Source organism: Halichoerus grypus, chromosome 1 (genome assembly GCF_964656455.1).
Source record: "Halichoerus grypus chromosome 1, mHalGry1.hap1.1, whole genome shotgun sequence".
NCBI classification, from domain to species: Eukaryota; Metazoa; Chordata; class Mammalia; order Carnivora; family Phocidae; genus Halichoerus; species Halichoerus grypus.
Window position 1 is genome coordinate 8,428,421 of NC_135712.1, and position 13,550 is coordinate 8,441,970.

Here is a 13,550-nt window from a genome sequence, read left to right on the forward strand (position 1 = left end):
CTTGCTGGGTTGAGGGAAACAGAGATTGTAATTCAGGAAGCCTGAAGCAATTGGGAAGGACACTGGAGAGGAAGGAGCTATATAGAGAAAGAACTCTTGAGATTTGTGTGAGGGCCTTGTCCAGTCTTTGTTGAGCACCAGACTGGATCTCCCCACTACACAAAGAGTGGCCAGAGAATTGTAATCTGAACCATGCCCAGAGCCCACACAGAGCTGGAGGACACTTCCATCTGGCCATCCAGATTAGAAATATCAGCAACATTCACTGCAGGCTCAACAGTAGCATTGGGGCTGAACTAGTCCTGGGAGAGACCTAATCTACATAGGTCAAGCAAAGCTTAAAAACAGGCCTTGGAGGGTATCAAACTGATAGCTTCAAGTAAACTGCCTGCTGAAACAGTCTTTACAGGTAAGTCAATCCAGCCGCTCTGTAATACACACAATATCCACCGTTCAATTTAAAATAAGATATGCAAGAAAAATGTGACCTAAGACTGGGAACAAAATCAGTCATTGGAGACTCAGCAATGACAGATATGAGGGAACTAATAGACATTAAAACAGATAATATAACTAAGTTTAAGAATTTAAATGAAAAGAGTATATAATAAGTGAGAAATTTTAAAAAAGAAACTTCTAGAGGTGGAAATGCAACATACAAAATTAAATTTTCACTATCTTGGATTAAAGCAGAATTAGACACTGTAGAAGAAAATAGCAGGAAACTTGAGGACACAGAAACAGAATCCATCTAGCATAAAGTGTATAGAGAAAAAGATTGGGGAAACAGTGAAGTTTTAGGATCTGCAGGGAATATAAAATATAAACCAGTTTAACACACATTTAATTGGAGACCCTGAGAGAGAGGAAAGTAGTGGGCTAAAAATACATTTGAAAAAAATAATGGCTGAAATTTTTTCCAATTTGAAAACTATTAACACATAGATTCAAAAAATTCACTGACCTCCAAACAGAATTCACACACGTGCACACACACACACACACACACACACACATTGAGCCAAATACATCAAAACCGAATTGCTAAACACAAATGATAGAGGGAATATCTGAAATGCAGTCAGAGGGAGAAAAGACAAAGGACAGAAGGTAATATTATAGTGGACTTCTTGTCTGAAACTAGAAAAACCAGAAGGCAACTGGAAGACAGCTTTAAAGAGTTTGTTTGTTTGTTTGTTTGTTTATTGGGGGGAGGGAGAGCATGGGACAGGGGACAGAAGGGGGAAGGGCAGAGGGGGAGGGAGAGGAAGAGGGAAGGAATCCCAAGCAGACTCCTTTCCGAGTGCAGAGCCTGATGCAGGGCTCAATCTCACAACCCTGAAATCATGACCTGAGATGAAACCAAGAGTCAGAGGCTTAACTGACTGAGCCATTCAGGTGCCCGGGAAGACACCTTTAAAGTGTTTTTAAAAAACTGTCAATGTAGAATTCTACATCTGGCAAAAATATACATCAAAAATGAAGGTGAAAGAAAACTTTTTCAGGCAAATAAAAGCTGACCAAACTTGTCACCTACACACCCACACGAAAATATTTAAAAAAGAAAGCATTTCAGACTAAAGGAAAAGGATACCAGATGGAAATTGGAATCTACACAAAGGAATAAAAAGCACTGGAAATGGTAAATATGTGGGTATGAATTAAATATGATTTTCCTCTACATTTAAATTTTCATTAAAAGGTACCTGACTGCCCAACTTTTTCATTACCACCCTCCTAAGTTACCTTCTCAGGCACTTTGATCTAATCACCCCCACGACAGGGGAACAACATCACTCCTGTGAAGGATGTATGGTTTAGCACAAAACTAATAACATATTGTGGAGTTAATAATATATGCAGAAGCAAAATGCAGGACACTAAGAGCACAGAGGATAGGAGGGGGAAAAGGAAGCTTCTTTCTATAAGATTCTTTCATTATAGGTGAAGTGGCATAATATCAGTTGAAGGTGGAGGTACTTTGAAGATGTGATGTTGATTGAACAGCTGACTTTCAGTAAAGGAGATTATCCTCCATAATCTGGCCGGGCCTCTCCAATCAGTTACAAGGCCGTAAAAACATATTGGACAGAGGCTTTCTCAAGTAAGAAGAAATTTCACCTGTGGACTGAAGTTGCCAGCCTGCCCTACAGACTTCAGAGTTGTCCGGCCGGAACACACAATGACACACGCCAATTCCTGGATATCCACCGATCTCTGTCTTTCCCTCTCTCTGACTCTCTCTCTCTAGACACACACACACACACACACACACACACACACACACACACACACACACACCCCGGTTCTGTTTTCTGCTAGGGCCCTCACTGACGCATTTGGTGAGGGCAAAACGGAGGTCTCACTGTGATGACACATTTTATTAATAAAGTGAGTTTAATGGTATGTTTTCCATTGTGAAGGTAGAAAAAAATAATCCGTCTTGAGTGGAGAAGGTGGATACATTTTTTTTTTTTTTTTTAAAGATTTTATTTATTTATTTGACAGCGAGAGACACAGCGAGAGAAGGAACACAAGCAGGGGGAGTGGGAGAGGGAGAAGCAGGCTTCCTGCAGAGCAAGGAGCCCCATGCGGGGCTCGATCCCAGGACCCCGGGATCATGACCTGAGCCGAAGGCAGATGCTTAACAACTGAGCCACCCAGGCGCCCCAAAGGTGGATACATTTTTGGTTTTTCTGCCTTCCTCCTAGGGGTAATCAAGAGACAACGAACTTTCTGTTAACTCAAACCCCTTGGAAGTGGGTGGATAAGTTCAAGATGAAAATAGTGACCTTCAGGGGCCACTGGCTGGCTCAGTCGGTGGAGCACGTGACTCTTGATCTCAGGGTCATGAGTTCAAGCCCCACATGGGTGTAGAGATTACTTAAAAATAAATAAACTTTAAAAAAAGAAAAGAGGGATGCCTAGATGGCTCAGTCGGTTAAGCATCTGCCTTCAGGCTCAGGTCATGATCCCAGGGTCCTGGGATCGAGTCCCACATTGGGCTCCTTGGGGAGCCCAATTTTTCAGTAGGGAGTCTGCTTCTCCCTCTGCCTTCTGCTTCCCCTGTTCATGCATTCGCACGCTCTCTCTCTCTCTGACAAAGAAATAAATAAAATCTTTGAAAAAGACAAAAGTAAGCTTCAGTAATCCACTAAAAAGAATGTATACATTATCCAGAAATACGTAAAAAGGGTAATATATCATTACCGGGTTTTATCACACAGAAATATTTTATCATAGTACATTCATCAGGCATAAGAGTAAAAATAGCTCTGAATTATATTTGGTGGTACTTTAAAATTTTTCATCTACAGTTTTTCATTGACTCTTCATTCAGCTTTGAAATTAAATATAAGCAACAGATAAGAAATATCTTACACTATTATAATTATAAGGAATCCTATGTAACCATGGAATGTTTAGACAAGTATTTCCCAAACTGTTTTGCTTTATAGGCCAGTAAAATATACTGACCAAGCATTGTTTGTATTGTTTGGTATTTGGTTATTAATTTTTACTTTGCCAGGTATGACATTTTTTTTTTTAAGTAGGCTCCACGCCCAGCACGGAGCCCAATGCGGGGCTTGTACTCACCACCCTGAGATCAAAACCTGAGCTGAGATCAGGAATCAGATGCTTAATCAACTGAGCCACCTGGGCACCCCAGGTACATTTTAAAAGTGATAACGATCACTTATATCTCAGGATTTCATTAAAAAAAAGATATCTTTTAAATTTTAATTCCAGTATAGTTAACATACAGAGTTATATTAGTTTCAGGTGTACAATATAGTGATTCAATGATTTTATACATTATGCAGCGCTCATCAGACAAGTGCACTCCTTAACCCCCATCACCTATTTCACCCCTCCCCCTACCCACCTCCCCTCTGGTAACCAGCAGTTTGTTCTCTGTAGTTAAGAGTCTGTTTCTTCATTTGTTTCTCTCTCTTCTTTTTTTCCTTTGCTCATTTTTGTTATTTGTTTCTTAAATTCCACTTATGAGTGAAATCATGTGGTCTTTGTGTATCTCTGATTACTTCACTTAACATTATACTCACTAGCTACATCTATGTCATTGCAAATGGCAAGATTTCATTCTTTTTTATAGCTGAGTAATATTCCATTATATATCTATATACCACATTTTCCATATCCATTCATCTACTGATGGACATTTGGGCTGCTTCCACAATTTGGCCATTGTAAATAATGCTGCAATGAACACAGGGATGCATGAATCCCTTTGAATTAGTGTTTTTGTCTTTTGGGGGTTATTAACCCAGAAGTGCAATGGCTGGATTGTAGGGTAGCTCATTTTCAGCTTTTTGAGGAAATTCCATAGTGTTTTCCACAGTAGCTACAGCAGTTTGTATTCCCACCAAGGTGCACAAGTTCCTTTTTCTCCATATCCTTGCCAACCCTTGTTGTTTCTTGTGTTTTTTATTTTAGTAATTCTGACAGGTGTAAGGTGATATCTCATTGTAGTTTTGATTTGCATTTCCCTGATGATGAGTGATGTTGAGCATCTTTTCAAGTGTCTGTTGGCCATTTGTATGTCTTCTTTAGAGAAATGTCTGTTCACGTCTTCTGCCCATTTCTTGACTGGATTTTTGTGGGTTTTTTGGTGTTGAGTTGTATAAGTTCCTTATATATTTTGGATACTAACCCTTTATCAGATATGTCATTTGCAGATATCTTCTCCCATTCAGTAAGTTGCCTTTTAGTTCTGTTGATTGTTTCCTTCTCTGTGCTGAAGCTTATTATTTAATGAAATCTCAATAGCTTATTCTTGCTTTTATTTCCTTTGTCTCGAGAGACACATTTAGAAAAATGTTGCTATGGCCAGTGTCAGAGACATTTCTGCCTGTGCTGTCTTCTAGGATTTTTATGGTTTCAGGTCTCACCTTTAGGTCTTTAATCCATTTTGTGTTTATTTTTATATATGATAAAAAAAAAAAGACATTTTTAAAAAGATTGTATTTATTTATTTATTTGACAGAGAGAGAGACAGTGAGAGTGGGAACACAAGCAGAGGGAGTGGGAGAGGGAGAAGCAGGCTCCCCACTGAGCAGAGAGCCCAATGCGGGGCTCTATCCCAGGACCCTGGGATCATGACCTGAGCTGAAGGTAGATGCTTAACGACTGAGCCACCCAGGTGTCCCTAAAAAAAGACATTTTTAACTTCAAAACTTTTCACAATAAAAGACTATCCTTTTAATTGTCCTTTATGATAATTTCACTTTGGCGCACTGATTTTTCTCATTTTTTTACTAATGGGTGAAAACTTTGGCACAAATTGATAGTGGTTCACACTGCAGTGTTTGTTTCCTCTGCGTTTGACACTCTCTTCCTACCAATAAGCTGTTTAATTAGCCAGAGGTGGTGCAAGTGCCCACTGAAATGTACTTGTTCCCCCCACAAAGTACCCTCCACCTTTGTAGATAGCCTTCTTGGTCTCCTCCTGCCTTTGTCCATGTTTCTTGAGCCTCACCTTTTCCTAGAGACCCACCTCACATCTTTTATTCTATCTTTCATGATCTTCTTTTCAAGAGATGCATTTCAGAGAGTCTCCACTCCAGTAAGCTGTGACTACTTGTATTCACCTGTCTGTCTCCAACCTTACAGCAGCAATTTGCCCTGTGTTGTCCCTTTTATTATGGATCCAAAAAGAGTTGTTGATTTTTTAGTCTGTTCAGCTTTTTACTTATTAGGATGGAGTGGTGACTTCCAAACTTCTTCTATGCAGAACTGGAAACTTTTCTCTTACATTTCTAATATTAGTAATGTGTGTCTTCTCTCTTTTTTTCTTGGTTGGCTTGGCTGGAGGTTGATCATTTTATTAATCTTTTCAAAGAATCAGCTTTTGGTACTGTTGATTCTATTGTTTACTTGTTTTCAATTGCATTGAATTTTGGTCTATTTTTATTATTTCTTTTCTGCTTCCTTTAGGGTGGAAGCTTAGATTATAGATTTTAGATTTTTCTTTATTTCTAATATATAGAGTTCATACTATAAATGTCCTTGCATCCCCTGAATTTTGATAAGTTGCATTTCCATTTTTATTTTGTTTAAAATATTTTAAAATTTCTCTTGGGACTTCCTCTTTAACCCATGTGTTATTTAGAAATGTGTTGTTGTTGTTTTTTTTTATTGATTTCTAGTTTAATTCCATTGTGGCCTGAGAGGACCTTTTGTATGATTTCTATTCTTTTAAATTGGCTGAGGTCTGTTTTATGGCCCAATACATGGTCTATTTTAGTGAATGTTCCATGTGAGTCTGAGAAGAATGTGTATTCTGCTATTGTTAGATGAAGCAGTCTATAGTGGGCTTAGAAATAACCCCAAACACGTGTGGTCAGTTGTAACAAGAGTGCAAAGTCAATTTAATGAGGAAAGAATAGTCTTTTCAACAAATGGTGCAGGGACTGTAGACAGCCACATAGAAAAGAATGACGTTAGAGCCCTGACTCACACCATACATAAAAATTAACTCAAAATGGATCAAAGACCTGACTGTACAAGCTAAATTATAAACATCTAGAAGAAAACATAGGAGTAAATCTTCATGACCTTAGATTTGGCAATGAATTCTTAGATATGATACCAAAAACACAAACAACAAAAGGAGAAATTGCACTTCATCAAAATAAAAAGCATTTGTACTTCCAAGAACATTATTAAGAAATTCAAAAGACAATTCAGAATGGGAAAAAATACTTGCAAATCATATATCCAATAGGAGACTTATACATAGAATATGTAAAGAACTCTTAAAACTTAATAATAAGATAAATAATCCAATTTTTTAAAATGGGAAAAGGACTTGAATAGACATTTCTCTGAAGAAGATGTGCAAATGACTGGTAAGTGCAGGAAAAGAGGCATGACATCACTATTCATTAGGCAAATGCAAATCAAAGCCACAATGAGATACCATTTCACATCATTAGGATGTTTATAATAAAAAAAAGGCAGGTAATAACAAGTGTTAGCAAGGATGTAAAGAAATTAGAACCCTCATAATTTACCCATGGGGGAATGTAAAATGCGGCAGGTAGTTTGGAAAACAGTCTGGCAATAATTCAAAAAGTTCAACATAGAGTTATCATATGACCTAGCAACAAAGAGTTACCATATGACCTACCAATTCCCTTCCTAGGTATATGCCCAGCAGAAATGAAAACTATATGTCCACACAGAAACTTGCACATGAATGTTCACAAAAGCACTATTCATAATAGCTGAAAGGTGAAAACAATCTAAATGTCCATCAAGTGATGGATGAAAAAAGAGAAGGTGATATATCCATACAGTGGAATATTATTCAGCCATAAAAAGGAATAAAATACTGATACAAGCTACAACATGGATGAATATTGAAAACATGATAAATGAGAAAAACCACATATTGTATGATTCCATTTATATGAAATATTCAGAATAGGCTAATCCATAGAGACAGAAAACAGATTTGTGACTGCCAGAAGTTGGAAGGAGAGGAGATTGGGAACTTGCTAATGGGTACCAAGTTTTTCTTTGGGGATGATGAAAATGTTCTGGAATTAGATCGTTGCAATAGTTGCACAACTTTGTGAATGTACTCTGAACTTCATTTTATTTATTTTATTTTATTTTTACTTTAAAAGGATGAATTTTATGGTATATGAGTTATAAAAATAAAATTTTTTAAAAGATTTTATTTATTTATTTATTTGAGAGAGAGAGAGAGAGAGAAACAGCATGAGAGGGGAGAGGGTCAGAGGGAGAAGCAGGCTCCCCGCCGAGCCGGGAGCCTGATGTGGGACTCGATCCCAGGACTCCGGGACCATGACCTGAGCCGAAGGCAGTCGCTTAACCAACTGAGCCACCCAGGTGCCCTAAAAATAAAATTTTTAACTAAGAAAATATACCTCTGGTAATTCTGTGTGCCTTATGGTGATCCTCACATGTATGGGACAGGAGTATGGAAAAGCAGGTGGTTTCTCTGAACTGTTTATTTGAGTCATATTGTACTTAAACAATCATATTCTGACAAGTGTCTCTTAGAATGTTTTAGGTGGGTGGGAGGAAGGGATTAAAAAGAGCACAAGGAAATTTTTAGGAGTGATGCATAGTTCATTATCTTGATTGTGGTAATGGTTTCAATGGATATATACTTAGGCTAAAACAAATAAAATTTTATACTTTAAATATTTAGAGTTTATTGTCCATCCAGTTATGCCTCAATAATGCTGTGAGGGGAAAAAAAAAGAAAGAAGAAATTGTCCACCACAGAGGAGACACTAAATAACCAAGTCCAACAAAATTACTCAGCTTGTTGATATTACAGAGCCTTTGTCACTGGTCACTCCAACAGGTGTGATGAGTGTCTTAGTTAGTTTCAGCTGCTATAACAAATTACCATAGGCTGAGTAGCTTAAATAACAAAAATTTACTTCTCACAGTTCTGGAAGCTAGAAGTCCAGGATCAAGGCACTTGTGTATCCAGTGTCTGCTGAAGGCCATCTTCTTGTCAGAACTTCACATGGTAGAGAGAAAGAGAGAGAGAAAGCCCTCACATGTCTTGTCTTTTGAGGGCACTAATCCCATTATAAGGGCTCCAACCTTATCACCTAATTACCTGTCAAAGGCCCCACCTCCAAATATCATTATACTGGGGACTAGTCTTCAACGTATGAATGTTGAGGATACATTCAATCCATAGCAATGGAATCTGAATAAGAGTGCCCCTTGCACATACGGAGTCTATGTGAGTCCAATCTAGCTATTTCGACTTCTAAATGTCCAACTGCCAGCAACAGAGGCCAATTCCTCCATAAGAGCAGCCAATCTTCTAGGGCAAGTTGTCTGCACTGGGTCCTGTCCACCTGCATGATTCCTCCTCACAGCACAGATTTCATCCTGAATGTGATGGGTTCACACTTCCTGCTGACAAGCCCCAGCCTGCACCACTATCTGGGAATACAATGGATCCAATCAGGAACCTACTTTACAGCAAAGGAGGTACAGTGTGGACCCAGGAACGTGGAGTCCAATGATAGAATCACGAACCACACCGTCCGGAAGCAGTTGGCCTGATAGAAATTGGAATGGTCCTATTGAAGGCACAGCTGATGGCCAGATCAGAGGCAACCTTCTGTGAGACTGTTGAATATGTAGCAGAGTGGCAGCTCTCATACACGGGATCTAGAAGGAGTGTCAGTCGCTTTACAGAGCAACCTATGGGAATATATGGTAAAGCTTATGATCCAGCCGTTCCACTAATGTGTGTATATCCCAGGAAAATTTTAGATAGGTACAGAATGAGACATGTACAAAAATATTTTTGCAACATTATTTTTAATAATAATATATTATCAGCAACTTGAAGACCCATTAACAGGAGAATGGATAGTAAAGCAGGGACTACTCAGACAGTGGAATACCATAGCGGTTAAGCTGAATGAACTAGAGCATTATACCAGTATGGGTAAATCTTAAAAACATAAAATTAGGAAGAAAATAAGTTGTAGGATACTATGATAACGTTTGTTCTAAACTCATGAACATGAAAACCAACGTTATCTATTGCAATGTATTTTTATATGCAGTATTGTTATATATGGATCCATACATTGTAGTAATTATATAAAAACATGTATGGGGACAACAATCACCAAATGCAGAATAGTCCTTGCCTCTGGGAAGGAGGTGGATATATTAGACTAGGGAGGGGTACCTGGAAGCCTTTAAATCTAGCTACAATATTTTAATTTAAAAAATAATCTAAAGCAGATATGGCAAAACGTTAGAATTTTTCAAAGCATGCAGTGGCTACGTGGGTGTTTGTTATCACTATAATTTCTATGTCATTATTTGTTAATAAAGCAATTTTTTCCAAATCGCACATCATTTTGTTTAAGTGGTTTATGAAGTCAGCTGTGTGGTTTATAACAAAACCTTAAACAAAAGAGAGAGTGTAATAGAAAAATGTCAGAATATTTAGGTAAAAAGTTAAATATTGTCTTGTATAATGTTCACTTCAGGGTTTACTGCATAGATTTATAAAATGTATTTCTTTTTGAGGGTCCTAGATGAAAATATTCAAAAGCCATTTATTTAATATCTGAAGTTATTGTCCAAACATACTAAATAGGTGACACAAAATTTTTCTTATGTCTGACCTTAAGCAATTTTACTGTGTTAGTCTTAAACAATTAAATTATGTATAACAATATTAAACTTTGTCTCAAGCCAGTAACATCTACAGAAATACAACCCATAGAAGAAATTTTGGTTGAAAAGCCTTCCTATTTTTCTTTAAAATATTTAAATTTCTTTATTAAATATTTATACTTAAATATTTTACATATCTAAATTTCTTTAAAACATTATTTTAAGGTCTGAAATTCACAATTTAACTAAAATTTAGCTTGGCTTGAGGATGAGAAATGATGGGAGGCCTGATCTAGGTTTTGCTTATTTATATTACCTTGTCTATAAAAAAATATTTCACTGTGGAAAAATGACGCCAACTATTGATTGGTTTATTGATTCAGCTATATCATTTGCCTTATTTTTTTGTGGTGTGAATATTTCATATTAACAGAAAGATTTTTAAATGCCATCCTTGTAATTCTAAAGCTTTAGTTTCATTTAATTCATGAACACCTGAAGATGTAATGAAGGGGGTCGTTAAGTTCTTGAAAGGAGAAATGGTTTTGTTTTTTAGTCTTGATGCATTTTGATGAAAAAAATGTCCTTACAATGACTTCTTGTTTCCATGAGGTAGAGAGTGGGTCTTTAGTCTTTGCAACCAACAAAGCCACAACGTAGACCATAGAATGCATTGTTTTGAGTACACATGTGTTATCAGAGCAAAAGCCTACCATGGAAAGACCCATCAGGAGTGTAGTGTTGCAAAAGTCCAATCAAAGTAAGCACCACCCTCGATCTGGGAAGCCGTGGATGGAAAAAAGGAGCAAGTGGGACTGATGGAGCAAAGAGACACCACCAATGATAAAGGAAGGGACATTCCGAGGCTAAAAGGGAAGCTGGGGACTTCTGGTCTCAGAAGTGGGCCCCCAAATGTGTCCACAGTGTGAGAGTAATCATAAAATCAAGACAGCAATGGGTCATGCAAGGAGCGGTTGGTCCCCTTGGGTCCTCTGACAGAGAATATATTTTGGTTCCCTTGAAAATGGGTTGGCATGGGGGTGAAATGGACAACACACTTAAAAGGAAAAACTAAATATTTCTCCTCGGATCCACACCCCCCGAAAAGACACTCTTAACCATAATGAATATATAAAGAATCATCAGCCTCTCTTGAATACTCAACAAGCATTCTCCCTCCTCCTCCCTCCTACTCACTCCTCGAAATAAGAAGGTATGCACAGACACAGTGAGCTTTATGGAGACGGTGGAGAATTCTCAACATGCTTTATTTTCTGACACATGTTTTCAACCTATTTGGAAAATGTTTTACTTTGAGCGATGTTTCTTACTCTTAAATTCACCAAATAATTTTTAATAAAATAAAAACTACTAAGTATATCGTGCTCGTTTTGGCAGCACATAGACTAAAATTGGAACGATCCAGAGAAGATTAGCATGGTCTCTGTGCAAGGAGGACATGCAAAACTCCTAAGTATATAGTTAAATGTAGTTTGTTTAAATTTAAAAGAAATCTATAGATCTTAGACTATTTTATTTTGGATGGTATCATCAGAGATGAGTTGAACACAAGATGCTATTTTCATTCAAGGGAATGGGGTCATAAGCACATGGCATGTTTTTATTCACATACTAGCTACATGCTGCATGAGACCCCCTCCTGCTATGGGTGACTGACTTCAGAGTCTTACTTTTAGATCGCTAATTTAAGAAGCTTCTTCTTACTTTTGAATGTTGATAGTTTCATGTTATTTCAGAGGTATTCCCCTGAAAAAATTTCCATCCTTATTTTTAGAGTTTCTTATTATGGAAAAATTTAAATATATGCAAAAGTAGACAGACTAGTATGATGAACCCAAGTCACCCATATGCAACAATTATCAGCTCAAGGCGAGCCTTGTTTTATCTATGCCCTCACCTACTTCCTGCCCTCCAGTATTGTTTAGAAGCAAATCCTGACATCATATAATTTCAGGCATAAATATTTCAGTGGAACTCTAAAAGACAAGGATTCTGATTCTTTTGTTTTATTTATTCAATTTATTTATTTAGTAATCTCTATTCCCAATGTGAGGCTCTAACTCATGACTCCAAGATCAAGAGTTGCGTGCTCTTCCGACTGAGCCAGCCAGGCACCCTGACAAGGATTCTTTTTCATTTTTTATTTTATTTTATTTTTTAAAGATTTTATTTTTAAGTAATCTCTACCCCCAGTGTGGGCTGTGAGCCCACAACCCCGAGATCAAGAGTTGTATGCTCCAACTAAGCCAGCCAGGCGTTCCAATGATTCTTTTTTAAAGAAAACAAATCCATAGTTCCATTTTGCACCTAATAATGAGTAATAATTTTATCAATTCAAACATAGTCAACAGATTATATTATAGTCAGTGATTCACACCAATCAGTTTTTGAGGAAAGCTCTCATTTTGTACCATAAGGAGGACAAAATGGTCTGCCTTCCTGTCTATAGAAGGAAGGGATTCGAGTTAAAACAAGGATAGAGATAGGCCAAGGGAAATGTGATTGTACCTGGATGATACCTGGATTAGTGAGGGCTCTGACTGCAGCTCAGAGCTGGAAGAAACCGTAAGAGGACCCTTATTTCAGTGATACTGGAGCATCTGATGGAACCAAAGTGCAGGAGGTCAGCAGGGGCTCAGAAGTGATCTGAACTGGGAAATGGGACGGAGTCACCCCAGTGGGACCCTCTCCATCATACACCTCTCCTCTCTCTCACCTATATTTCATTCCTCATGTGTGGGAAAAAGCTATGCTCAAGCCCCTGAATTTTCTCTACTTCTCTGTATAAGAAAGCAGCCAACACTGGGATGGGAATATCTTAGTTATAATTGCAAGTTTCCAGAAAAAGGGGCTCTGATTGGGCCAGTTTGGGTTAAGTGTCCACTCTTGGCCCAGTCAGCAGTGACTGAGGGAGTGGGTCACATGTCACAAATATGGCTGTCAAAGTTTACCCATGTGGTCTGGTGAGGAGTCAGAATCTTCCAGAGAAAGCTAAGGGCCATTGCTCTTGGGCTGGGTTGTTGCCAAGGAAGACGGAGAGCAGAAGCATCTCTGGAACTAAGTAGTCAATGGTGGATCACTGTGTGTAGGGTCTCACAGGCAGGGGGGCTTTCCTCTCTCCCCATGCAACAGTGGACAGGTGTCCTCACTAGGGAAGGGGTTCCGTTCTGGGCTGGGTTATCAAATTCAGCCAACTCTGTGCTTCTCTCCCTGAAGGTTTTAGAACACAGACTCCCCAGCAAGTTTTTTCTCCAGTAATCCCAAAGTGAGAACCACCCTACAGGCCAGTGAGCAAGCTAGGGTTAGTCTGCCTCCAGCTGGGTCTTGTCCCATGGCTGGGGGGTCGCAAGAGAAAACCTTTTAAAACT

General features: G+C 38.3%; 1 non-coding gene across 1 annotated transcript; it reads left to right on the forward strand.

Annotated features, from left to right (window-relative positions):
- Positions 1–11,543: 11,543 nt before the first annotated feature.
- On the forward strand, positions 11,544–11,651 carry LOC118544529 (U6 spliceosomal RNA). The gene has a single exon (XR_004921635.1). It is a non-coding gene; the product is annotated as a U6 spliceosomal RNA (small nuclear RNA).
- The last annotated feature ends 1,899 nt before the right edge of the window (positions 11,652–13,550 follow it).